A 13,404-nucleotide genomic window follows, 5' to 3' on the forward strand; every position below is an offset into this window, starting at 1 on the left:
ACAAACTCATTTTGATGTATACATTACTCAAAGAGGGGGGGGATGTCTGAGGATTCTATTCCCCAGTTAAGAAAATTATCATAAAATGTATGTATCCCAGCTGTGCTAATTTGCACAAGCACCCCCCCCCCCCCCCATTGCTGCATTGTCATGTTGATTCAGCCCTCTCCCCCCAGCTAGGAATCTCAATCTCAATCACTGGAGGTTTAGATTTGATTAATTTTACTTCACTTTTCTTCCACTTTCAGCTAATTGTGAAGATGAGGATGAGTGATGATATATGAAGGGACATTCACAGAGAACACTGATAGACACTGTACCCAGGCCAGGATTCAAACTGGGACCCCTGGGCTTGCACGATGGCATAGTGGTAACATTGTCATCTTGTAATCAAGGGGCCCCGCGTTCAATAACCGGTGGAGGAAAGGGGGCGGGGGTTGGGGTTGGATCCTACTTTAGCCTTCCTGTGCATAAAGTGGATTTCAAAACTCCATCTCAGGGACTCATGACATCGTAGTGTGCTGGTGCTAAGCACTCCACTGTGGAAGAGGTCCAGTCCCAATTAGCCTATTTGTGCATAAAACATATTTATTCCTGCTTGAGGCTTGAGCCAAGACAAATTTTTAATAAAACTTGGACCACTTGGTTTGTATACTAGTCTTATACCCTCTGTAATCAGCTGTGGATGCTAGGACTTAAAATAAGCCGTGGGGTGCCCAGGATTTTCGAAAGGGGCGGGTTACGTTACAGAGGCAAATCCAGAGGGGTAACAGGGGCACGTGCCCCCCCCCCCGAATGCTCGAGCAAATTATACTCGTAATATGTAATTTACAAAATTAATAAAAAAATCTTATTAAGTATGTGTACACTTTTGAAAAGTAGTGCACCCCGTATAACGTTAAAAATTGCTGATGCCGAACATAATTTGAAGTTGCTGCTCACTGTGCATTGTTGGTTGAAAGTTGGTGCCCCCCCCATACACCATTGGAAGTTGGTGTCCCTCAACATCGTTGAAAGTTGATGCCCACCTGCATCGTTCAAAGTTGGTGCCCCGTATGCCATTGAAAGTTGATGCCTCTCAAACATCGACTATATTTCTTTCATAAATCGTCCTTTGTAGTTTCTCCCTGTTCTTTGTTCCATCATGAAAGAATCAAAGGGCATGAAAGTAAGGTTTAAAGTGCATTATCCTACCCAACAATGCAGGTGGTGCGATCAGAATTAAGCTCCCACTTATTAAACAATGTTCTCATCTTTACATTGTTTACTCATCTCTATTGGATATAAGAAAGAACAGTGCTCAAGAGTTTGATAAAGTCTTTCAGGAAAGTAAAGCACTTGCTGAAGAGCTGAATGTTGATGTAAAAATCCCAAGAATTGCACAGAATCAAACACATAGGTCAAATATTCCCTCAAAGAATGTCATCGATTATTTCAGATGGGTTGTGTTCATCCCTTTTCTGGATTATTTAATTTCATTATAGATTTCAAAGAAACCAGATTGAAGTCTTAAGCACTCTACAGAAAGTAATCCGAAATTCATTGTTGAAGAAGATGGCCCAGCTGAAGATATAATTGAGACAGCTAAATTTTATGAAGATGATGTGCAGTCTATTTTAGCATTAGAAGGGGGAACTCAAGTTATGGAGAGCCTTGTAATCAAGGGGTCCCTGCAGTGGCGTGCCCAAGGGGGGGTTGGTGGGGGTTATAACCCCCCTCTTTAGCCCAGTATTCCTAAAAAAGAATGTCAAAGGTAGAAAAATATGACAAAATGAGGGCTGACTACCAAGAAAAAGTATACGTAACCCCTCCCTTTCGAAAATCCTGGGCACGCCACTGGGTCCCTGGTTCGATACCTGGTGGAGGTACATAGTGGTTTGGATCCCACTTTAAACTCCAATCCTGATTAGCCTTACTGTGCATAAAGTGGACTTTAAACACCCAATCAATCAATCAAATCAAGTTATGGAGACAATTCTGGTTATTGGAAATCTACCCCAGATAATCCAACAGAGGCATACAAATTTTCTTCCTTGTATCCCAACATTAGAAGTTTGCTTCACCTGTTGTGTGTGATTCCAGTGTCCAGTCACAATGGCTAAAGCTGAGCGTTCATTCTCCAATCTGCGAAAAATCAAGACCTACCTTAGATCTACAATTGGTAATGAACGATTGATTGGTTTGGCTCTCCTGAACATCCATATAGACAATTACCAAGTAAAACTAGAGGAGGTTATTAACATATTTGCAAGGTAGCATTCACTAAAACTACAGCTACAGTATTTGTAGGGTGAGGTAAATATCTTTAGTATGAGTAAGTTCCAATTATTTGACGATTGAAAAGTTAAATTGGTGTCCAAATTACTAGCAGCTTTATCATGTATCATGCATGTTACTGAAAAGAACTCAGGTGCTACATTAAACTAATTATAAAGCAAAAAAGAATTAAGAAATGAAGTAAAACACACTGTTTATAATATGAAAATACTTCTGTAACTTGTGCGTTTCTGTGTTCGCGACGAATACGCTATTTTTAATATACTGTTTTTTTTTTACAATGTAATTTTTAAATATATTTGTTCTTAATAACTTGGCCGCATGTACAGATGACTGGAATTGGTACTTAAAGAAATATTAAAGTATAAAAGACTTGTTTCACTATGGTAAACTTTAATTTAAAGTAGTACTGTAATCTTCATTAGTATTTAGTGTACACTTTTGGAAAAAAGAATCCTGGATCCGCCCCTGGATATATTTTTTTAGTAGTGAGTCCTCATTATGCCATTTTCCCCTGCCTTTGATTTTTTTTAAAATTCTGAGCCAAAATGGGTTTATGCTCTCCACCAAACCCTCTTAGGCACACCAATTACAATTACAATTACTGGTTCCTGGCGGTTTCTATTGGCCCAAGTTCGGCCGCTTCAGAAGTAGCATTCCAAATATTTTCTCGAATGCCGGGCCAAAGGGGTAGCCTCTAAAGACTAGTCACGCATATGTAGAGTGGCCATCACGTTCGTATATGCTATAAATTTACAAAAAAATACAAAAATAAAAGTAGGCTAATTTGCTCGTTGGCTTCGTTCAACTTTAGTGGTTACTCTATGCAAGGAATATAGAAGTATTTTAGGAAGAGCATTCCGAGACACGGAGCTCTCCCATTGGCCAGAAGCCGCAACGAGCTCTGACGTGACCAAGGGGATCTGTCAAGGGGCGGGGCTCGCGTAGCAATGGAAGCTTACGGGAAATATTTTCATTTTTAATTGTCCATATCTTGGTTCTATTAACCATTTGAGGCAGAATAATAAGCAAAACGCAAGGAATAAGACCTAGGCAATAATATGAAGAACTTTACAGCACGCAATTACAATAAATGGCGTTATACAAATCAAACAAAAAGTAATCACGACTATCCTCTTATATCGCCCCTACATTGAACTCTGAAGTTGCGTATGGGTAAATAAATACAATTTTACGTATTAAATATTTCGCTACCACACCAATACTTATTATCCTTCATACCTTCAAATTTTCACAGATGTTTGTTATTAATAATTTGTTCATTATAATTTATATATCTAGTATACATAGGATGTCGCTGTTGTTATATGACGTCGCTTTTCTGCGTATTTAGGGTAACCGCAACAATAAAAATGAATGATGAAATGATAAATTTGATGGGAGCGTAGGCTAGATGAGTGTGGCAAGCACTGGCGTACGCAGGGGGGCTTAAGGGGCTGCAGCCCGCCGAAATTCTTAGAAAATAAAAAAATCAAATGAAGACAGTAATGAATTATAACACCAGTAATGAAGTAAAAAAACAACTTTTAAAATGACCCCCAATAACTATTTTTGTGTTTGAATAACTTTTAAAACGAAGGATTAAAATGGTAATTGGAGCTCGTATCTAATGAAAATAGAACAACGACAACGGGATATCAGCGAAATTGATTTTCGGCGATACATTCTATGAAACAATCTGTTTCATAAATTTTGAAACTCATTCTGTTCAGTAAAGGTTAGATTCATGGCACTGAACCCGCGTACAATTTGAATTGAATTAACATAATCCTTGAGTGAGGTGGAAATGGGTTTTGGATATATATTTTTTTTTTTTTTGTAGATGTGAAAATCTTTAACTAGTGATGCACACATGTTTTCGCTTACATTAAAGTTTACACTATGGTAAAATTGAAGAAATATTCTACCTAAACTGATTTGTGTTTAAAAAACCGTAACATCAAAATATGTTTTTTAGAACTTAATAAATAAATAATAAATGGATAAAATGCAATGTCGTGGGAAAGCGTAATCCCTTAATAAATTCAAGAAAACTCGTGCCAGCTCGATGGCGAATCTGGTCAACCGCGTGTTCGACTTTGAATCACATCACTGAAGTTCCCGACTTGGAGTCACGTCGTGGGCATTGATGTTCTTTGTGCCTGCCCTTTCATCAATTTTATGTGATCAACACTCATCGCCGCGATTAAATATCAGTAAGAATAAAAATTCATTACAACTTACCCTTCCTGGAGACTTATGATTTTGAAGACGATGCTACCCACTGTCGTCTTTTTCTCGCTGCACTTGCTTCCATGGACTTGAGTTTCATTAGTTTATTCAAAGAATTCTAATAAAAGTTCTTGTTCTGACATACAGGGAAATAATCTTTTCGTTAACTTCAGGAAATTTTGACTGAAGTACTGTCTTTAGAGTGTCCATAACTTTATGTTGCTTGGAAACAGTTGACCCATGGAAGGATGCAAGCACAATTTCAAATTGAATAACTTTTTCCATATCCGAACCACTACGTGCCTCCACCGGGTACCGAACCGGAATCCCTCGATTATAAGGCGATGACGCCACCACTACGCCATCGGGGAGGCCCTCAAAATAGAAATGGATGTGGTGCCAGATTCCTTAAAGCCCCAATTGGTACACTCTGCAACAGCACAAGAATGTTTACCTTTGGCACGCTTATTCATGGTACAGACACCGAATAAACGTAATACGACCTAAAATTACTCGCTTTAATATTCAAGACAAACAGCACAAGCACTTCTGTAAACGAATACCTGATCGCTACTACTGGACCTGCAGATTTTTCTGACATCTGGGAGAAATCTGTGCCTCGAAGTTGGCTTATACCGAACAATGAAAGCCAGGTCGCTTTCGGAAACTGGAAGAAATTAGATTAGATTAGATTAGATTTGATTTATTTTCTTTTTGTGCGAGCCATAGGCTGTACGCACTACATATTTTTGATTTTTCTACACTATTTTGTTACATTTAGTCTTCGTTTAAGCTGTCTCTTACTTTGTTCCCTATATACACATTCTTCCCCTCCCTCGACAGTTCTTATTTCAGTCTTTCTCCTGACTTCTCTTTTCCTGCACTCTCACCAAAACACGCATACATGTTGCTTTACACACACTTACACTATAAAGATGGCTCGTCTGGAGCATGATCACTCATTTCGCTACCTTCTCTAATAGCTTTCCCCCGCCGTTCTCTTACCTCTCCCAGGTATTTCCCCACTTGCTGCGCCGCTTCCTTTATCTTTATTCTGTCGTCTACCACTTCTATCATCTCCCTGCCTGTTAAGTTTTTCATCCATTTGTCCCTTAGGTCACGTGTAGAAGGGCAGTGCAGTAGGATATGCTCGTCCGTCTCCTCCCCATCGCACAAAGGACATATCGTTTCCCCTGCTTCGTTTCTCTTTCTTAGTTGTTTCCATCCCCCTAATCTGAACCATGCCAGCGCGCCTCTTTCATTTTTTCCCACGAACTGGATATATCTCGCTTTCCCCCATTCTCTTACTCTTAGCTGTTCCCTGATTGAGGTCTTTGTTTGGCAGTCTGCTATTATTTCTTGCCTGTCTATGTCGAGTAACCTGTCCCTGATTTGATTTTCTGTTGAGATGCTTCCCCTTCCTCCCTCTTCCCATACCCAACCCATTCCGCTATTATATAAGAGATTTTTCACTTCCAGGCCCCAGCTGTAAACGTTATGCTCTCTTGTCTGTATTTCCAAACATTGTCCCCTCAGCGTAGTTTGGCCCTCTTGTGATAATCGCATCCAATATTTAACAACCCTCATCCGTGCTTGTACCGCGTCTCTGTTCAGTCCCAATTCCTTAAGAATCCCACAGTTGGCCGTGCCTCTGCTTACGCCCATTACTCTCTTATAAAATTCTGTTTGTATGCCAATTATTGTGTTGTCCCCCCTTAACCCCCACAGTTCTATTCCATAGTTTAATGTACCTAACACTACTGATGAATAGAGGTTTTGAATGACCGGGAAAGGCATTTGAGGTGCCTTATTTATTGTCCTTATGACTTGTTCTATTGCAAATTTTGTTTTAGTTTTTCTTGCCCTTATGTGGTGTGTCCAACTCCCTGTCATGGAGAGCGTTGCCCCCAGGTATGTGAAGTTTTTAACCCGCTCGATTAACTCTCCCCCGTATGTCCATGTCTCTTGTCTGCTAAATATGTAGCCATTTTTGAAAGCAATAATTTTTGTCTTTTTAATGTTTACCTTTATTTTATATTTGATGCACCCCTCATATATGCTATCTATGCCCCTTTGAAGACCCTCTATTGTCTCGGACAAGATGACTATGTCGTCTGCATACATAAGGACTGGTATACTTTGCACTCCTATACATGGGATAGAATCCTGGTCCATGTTAATTTCATGCGCTACCCAATCTATGAACAGTGAAAATAGCACTGGTGAAAGGATGCATCCTTGTTTGAGTCCCCTGAGCGAAGGCTGCAGTGCCGAGACTTGGTTTCCTTCGCATCTTACTCCGAATTCTACCCTCGCATATATTGCTTGCAGTGCTCTGATCATGCGCGCGGACATTCCCTTCTCATACAATTTTCCCCACAAAATATCCCTATGAACTTTGTCGAATGCTTTTTCAAAATTAATGAAACATGCGTATAATTTCCCCCGTTTCTGTTTTATTTTCCTCTGTACGAGAGTTTGTAATATGAATATGTTGTCTAACGTGCTGCACCCTTTCCTGAAGCCCGCTTGTAGTGGTGAAATTTTGTCGAATATTTCTGTCCATTTCTGGATCCTACGGTTTAAGATGTGTGTGTAAATTTTACTCCATAAAGGTAATAAAGAAATGCCCCTGAAATTGTTTGCGTCATTTCTGTCTCCTTTCCCTTTATAAATAGGACAGATTATGGAGTTTGCCCAGTCCTTCGGAAAGTACCCCTCTTTAAAAATCTTGTCCATTAATTTGCTTTGTGCTTCCACCATATGAATGTCAGTTTCGTTGGCTTTGAAAAATTCCGCCCCAATGGAGTCAAGTCCTGCCGCTTTCCCCTTTTTCAGTTTCCTTATCGCCATTTTTATCTCGTCGACCCCTATATCTTCGTCGAGAATCGGAACGAAATCCCCTAAAAAGTATATTTCCCGCGTAACTTCTAGGCGTGGTGGCCCCCCTTCCCCCCCGACGACACGACGACAGTGTGCTTCCCAAATGTAAGGTTCAATATGTGCCCAGTTGCTCTTTTGTCCCCGTAATTTCCGTAATATGCCCCACAAAGCGGTGTTATTCTTTTCTGCTACGGCCTTTTTTATATCTTCAAAATTTCCCTGTTCCCATTTTTCCTTTTCTTCCGTTAAGATGTTATTATAAGCCTTTCTGCTCGATATATAATTGTTTCTGGTTTCCATGCTACAGGGAGGTTATTTCAGTCGTTCACCGCCAGAGTGACGGCCGTTCGGCGGACTCTTTATGCAACAACAGGTCCCGGCAAATTGCGTTCAGGAAGTCCGTAACAGAAACCGCTTGTTTTGTAATGTTTCCACTTTTCACAATTACAGTTACAATTACAATTGAAATAAGCACGTACCTTGTCGCAAGGATACTGTGTGTGTGTGGAAAAGGTGTCCTCCCAAATACAAATATTTCTGGCACCTTATTTCTGACAGAAAATCTTAGATTAGACATCGTTACTTTATCGTCAGTTGTCAGAAAGGGAAGACAGCATCCCGGGGCATAAAGCAAACCGAAAGCGTAAAATGATATTTAAAAGTAATAATAATGATGATCACTAACCTCCTGTGTTATAAGAGATGTTGAAAATGACCTCCTTTAACAGCAATACAACACGTTTCTTAGGTTCAAGAGATCCTGTCTATCGTAATTCCCTGACCACTTTTCTGCAAGAATTCGTTTTCACGTAATTATCGTACATAAAAACTCTCTGTTCAAGACTATATTTGTTTAACGACATAACTAATGAATGAATAACAATTAACACACAATAAAGCACTGGCCATGAGTAGCACATTACAATAACACAGTATAAGCAACACGTGTACTGATAAACGCAAACAGAAGTGAACATGAACGTACACTGACGTCTGGTAGCCGACAGTGTTGCTAACCATTTTTCGGCAATGTCCCTACAGACGTAGTCAAAATGTCCCTACAACTGACCAAATGTCCCTACGCCAAGTAAAGCGACTAAAAAAATTATCACCTCATGAGCATGCAAAACAGAAGATAAAATATACACATTTACTTACCAAGTCTTTCTGCTCGGTGCTTCCACAATTAATGAAGGAGCGAATTTACATTTGCCTATCCTAACTTAACCTAACCGTACCTGGAAGCGGCCCCGGCGCCTACCCAGCGTCGAATAACATGGGTACCTGGGGGAAACCCTGGGGGGTAAAGGCGGTCAGGGGCGTGATGCTGATCACATCACCCCCACTCACGACCGGATCAAGAAAGTGTGGGGCGTTACCCTCACACCCCCTATACGCCTTCATGGCGTGGTGCTATGCACAGGGGAACACTTTACCTTTTTTGTACCTGAATGGTTCGTGGGGCTATCCGTCAATGGTTTGTTGGGCTACCCGTTTTTCGAGCCCAAATTTTAACTATGTTTGCCTTGCCTAACCTAACTTAACCTAACCTTACCGAGAATGGTCAGTGGGGCTATTCCTGAATGGTTTTGCGGTAATTGTGATTACGAACCGATAAAAAATATTTTTTTCGTAGCACTTTAACATCATCGAAGACGCCATTTTAGTATCCTGCAATTTTATGATTGATGTAATGTTGCCAAATTTACCTGTAATCAAATCAGTTCTTCTACATCGTGATTGTCGCTGTCACATGTAAGCACGTTCTTTGGGCAATATACTGAAATAAATAAGTTTATTAATTAGCCCTCCTGCACACTCCACCTAACAATCTGTATAACATTAACAACTTTTTTTACTGTTCTCTTCCGCTATTCTTACACAATCCATGCTCTCCAAGTATGAAATCAACAGTGTGGCAACGCTGTAGACAGCGTAACTAATTGTAATTTGTTCATATCAACAAATATGGCTACCATACTTGTATACGGAGAATCATTGCGAGAATTGAAATGCTTATTTTACAACTTCTACACGTTAATTAACATTTTTTCCCCCTCACCCCAACATGTTAACTTGAGATAAATCATCACGAATAATTATTTCGTGAGTATAAGACGTAGCATAGAAATTACAGAAGGGTCCGGTATTGTAAATTCTTGCCTTAATGAATAATAGGGGTGTGCGGGACAGAATTTTTTGGGTCGGGACGGGATCGGGACGGTAATTTTTTTAAATCCCGACATTCGGGACTGAAAAATTTGCAATTTCCCGACCAAGTCGGAAAATTTTCGGGACGGGAAATGTTCGAAATTTCCCGAAGCACTGGAAATCTCGAATTTTACAAGTCATTTTCACTTTAAGTGATTGTTTTCGCATTTCTAGAATAAAAACTTACATTTTTCGATAAGTTCCAGAAACTTACAAGGCAGAAAACGTCGAGAATTAACGACTTTTTAAAGTAAAGGATCCCGCACACCCCTAATGAATAACGTTGAGTCGTTTACTGTTGATTATGTTATTTGAAGTCATACATGCTGCTGCTGTGCAGAGATAGATGTTGGTTGGTGATGCTGTATTTCCTGCAGTCTTTAACAATTCTGGTCCCATTTTATTTCCTTTTTTTGTTTTTGTATCACTTAACATTGAAAATATTCTTTCCGTTTCTGCTTTAGAATGTGGCAATGTTAGCACTATTTTCGCGAGAGTGGAAATGTTTTCAAAAAGGAACTTGCCTTGAAAGTTTTTGGTAACCGATAACATGTTCCAAAATTCTGATGGAGATTTGTTAGTTAGTTCTTTTTTCTCCTCTTCGCTAAAGTATCCAGATAAACTAATTCATAAAATGTCATTTACCAAGATTGAAAAAAGTACCTACGTTTTCCCTCATTTGGCAAAATCTGTCCCTACGTTCCTACGCGGGCGAAATTTAGTGAAAAGTCCCTATGCTTAGGGACATGTCCCTACGGTTGGCATCACTGCCGACACGTGCAGTATGAAGCGCCCTCTCGCGGCTGACAACTCACCCAACCCCCGATAAGCTGCCGGCGCTGTCGTGACAACTGAGGATAAAGTAGCGATGACTAATCTAAGATTAGATGTCAGAAATATGGTGCCAGAAATATTTGTATTTGAGAGGACACCTTTTCCAGCATACTTGCGACAAGGTACGTGCTTATTTCAATTGTAATTGTAACTGTAATTGTGAAAAGTGGAAACATTAGAAAACAAGCAGTTTCTGTTACGGACTTCCTGTAATGCAATTTGCCGGGACCTGTTGCATGAAGAGTCCGCCGAACGGCCGTCACTCTGGCGGTGAACGACTGAAATAACCTCCCTGTATTTACGTATCTATACACTTTTAACGCGTGATCTAGTTTCTTTTTCATCGCTTTACACTTCCCGTTGTACCACCCTGTCTTTGCAGGCCTGTCCCCCTTCCCCCCTCCCTTTACCATATTTCTTCCTGCACGTTCAAAGATATCCCAGCTGGACCGCTTCGTCTATATTGGATTCGTCACATGCGTTCACGCATCATTTTTGTTATGTCATCCCCCATAAAACCCACGCATCGTTCCTCCCCCTCCTTTGTCCATATGTATTTACGTATATTTTCCCCGGCTCTGTCTTGAGTTTCGTATTACTGTTATTGAAAACTGCCTTCCCGTTTATTTTGTACTGGAGGGAGAATTCGAGAGGCATATGATGCGAATGCGTTTGGGCATGTACACGAAAATCCCTGATTTCTTTCAGCAAATCGAGTGAGCATATTGTATAGTCAATTGTGCTGCTTCCCCCCTCCCCCACGTACGTAAAGTGTCCTGGTTGATCATCGAAAAATTTGCCGTTTAATATCTGCATCCTATGTATCGCACAGAGATCCAACAGCGTCCTCCCCCCCGCGTTTAAAGTTTTGTCCCTGCTTTCTCGCCTATGTCCCAAATACATTCTGTCATCCGTCATTTGGACCCCATCGATCTCTCGGTAAGTATCCCAAGGAACTTCCTCCCCCCCTATGCGAGCATTCAGGTCGCCCGTGACTACGATGCTGATTCCCGGGTGATCCTCCCCCAAACGCAGCAAATAGTTTCCAAGGTTATCGAAAAACTGTTCTGAGTAGAATTTTGACCCCGGTGGTTGCCTGTATACTGCTATTAGCATGAAGTTCAGAGACCCCCCCGAAAATTGAATCCCCAGCATCCCCTCATAATTAATATCTAGTGGTTTTATGAACTTTTTCCATTTTTGTTTAAATATGATTGCTATCCCACCCGGATGCCTGCCCCTATTAGCCCTCCTCCCAACTGCAGGTATGAACCCCCTCGGTGTATGTCAAATCGTCTATCGTATATCCCTTACCTGGAGGAATCGCTAGCCTAACGCTCTATGAACTCAGAAGCGAACCTTGGTTGAGGCATGGGTGTGTATCATTGTGTGTCTTATCTATTTCATGTTTCATTTTCATTTCATTGCCCTAGTTTGCTCTATATGTCAAAAAGCGACGTGAAATAATAAAACAGATTGATTGAATTGGCGTTTTAAGTCCAGTTTAGGTACATTGAGGCTAATTGTACCTACAGTTTAAAGTGGGATCCGAACCACTACGTGCCTCCACCGGGTACCGAACCCGGGATCCCTCGATTATAAGGCGATGACGCCACCACTACGCCCTCAAAATAGAAATAGATGAGAACGTTAATTGGTTCAGTAACGATCTCGCTACCCAGCGAAGGTTTAAGGCTCGAGTTCCGCCTGGACATTGTGTCCCTTTGCGGGTGTCCATCAATTTCATCTTTTCGTTACTCATCCTCGCCTTCCAATTAGGTAAAAGTTACAGGAAAGCAACCCAAAAATAAGAAAAAAATATTTGCCTCGTAATGACGCAATTTGACAAGGACGACCGCAATATTTTTTTCACAGGAGAGGCAGCAGTGCTCAAAGAGGGAAAGGTTTTGGAATGCTATCTCTCCAGTTAAGAAAATCCTCTTAAAGAAAATTCCCCCACTAGGATAAATTGCATAGACATCCTCCACCCACTGCATTTTCTCTATGATTTTGCAATATACTCGTACTTATTATGTTATGCAGCAGTAACTTCAATTAATTCTTGTCAACAATAAGTCGCCCCTGCAAAGAAGTTGCTGAAATTCTACTGCTGGAAATTTTTAAAATACAACACTACCTGAATATATGTACAATATATTGACATAATTTGATGCATGTTTCTTCCGTATCAAAAAAAACTACGTGTTAAATAAAAGTTAAATAAGAAGGATACTGTTATAGACATTCGTATTATTGAAACTGATGGCAATATTTGCATTCATACGGCTTAGACGTTTATTATTGCGTAACTGTAACTTCATAATAATAATAGTTTTATTCACACGCACACAACACCGAAATTTTGGAGCTTCCCGTGGATGCAACTCGACAGGACTCATACCACTGCATTTTACATACTAGTGACTAGCGAGGCTCTGGCGTCTGGACTCGTGGCCATTATAATCCTTGGTGGGGCTCGTATTGTGTTGTCCTTACATGTTTATGATTGTCCCTTCATCCGCCTCATCTTATCACGATTCATCCTCATCTTCACGATTAGCCAGAAGTAGCAGAAAAACGAAATAATAACAAATCAATATGCATGTATGTGTCGTTCATTTAAAGACGAATTTCTACTGGGTTGATCGCTACTATGAGGATGAATGATGAACTAATGAGTGGAGAATGAGACAAACATTGCTATATGCCTTACTATGGTTCAAACTGGGGCCTCTGGCTTCCTAAAGCGTTATGCTGTCATGAAGACCCGTTATATACATGTAGAGGGACTTACTTAATCCTTTCCGTTCAATCTTGTTGCAGTTTTGTCCACGCTATAATTAATTAAGTTAGTAAACTATTTGCATGAAAATATGCGCACGAGACTCTACTCCCACCCCCCTCCAGCACACACAGGCATTTCAAATTGTTTCACTTTACGATTTTTCGGGTGTTCTCTATTGTGCT

The sequence above is a fragment of the Lepisma saccharinum genome (genome assembly GCF_977018435.1).
Source record: "Lepisma saccharinum chromosome 15 unlocalized genomic scaffold, izLepSacc3.1 SUPER_15_unloc_1, whole genome shotgun sequence".
NCBI classification, from domain to species: Eukaryota; Metazoa; Arthropoda; class Insecta; order Zygentoma; family Lepismatidae; genus Lepisma; species Lepisma saccharinum.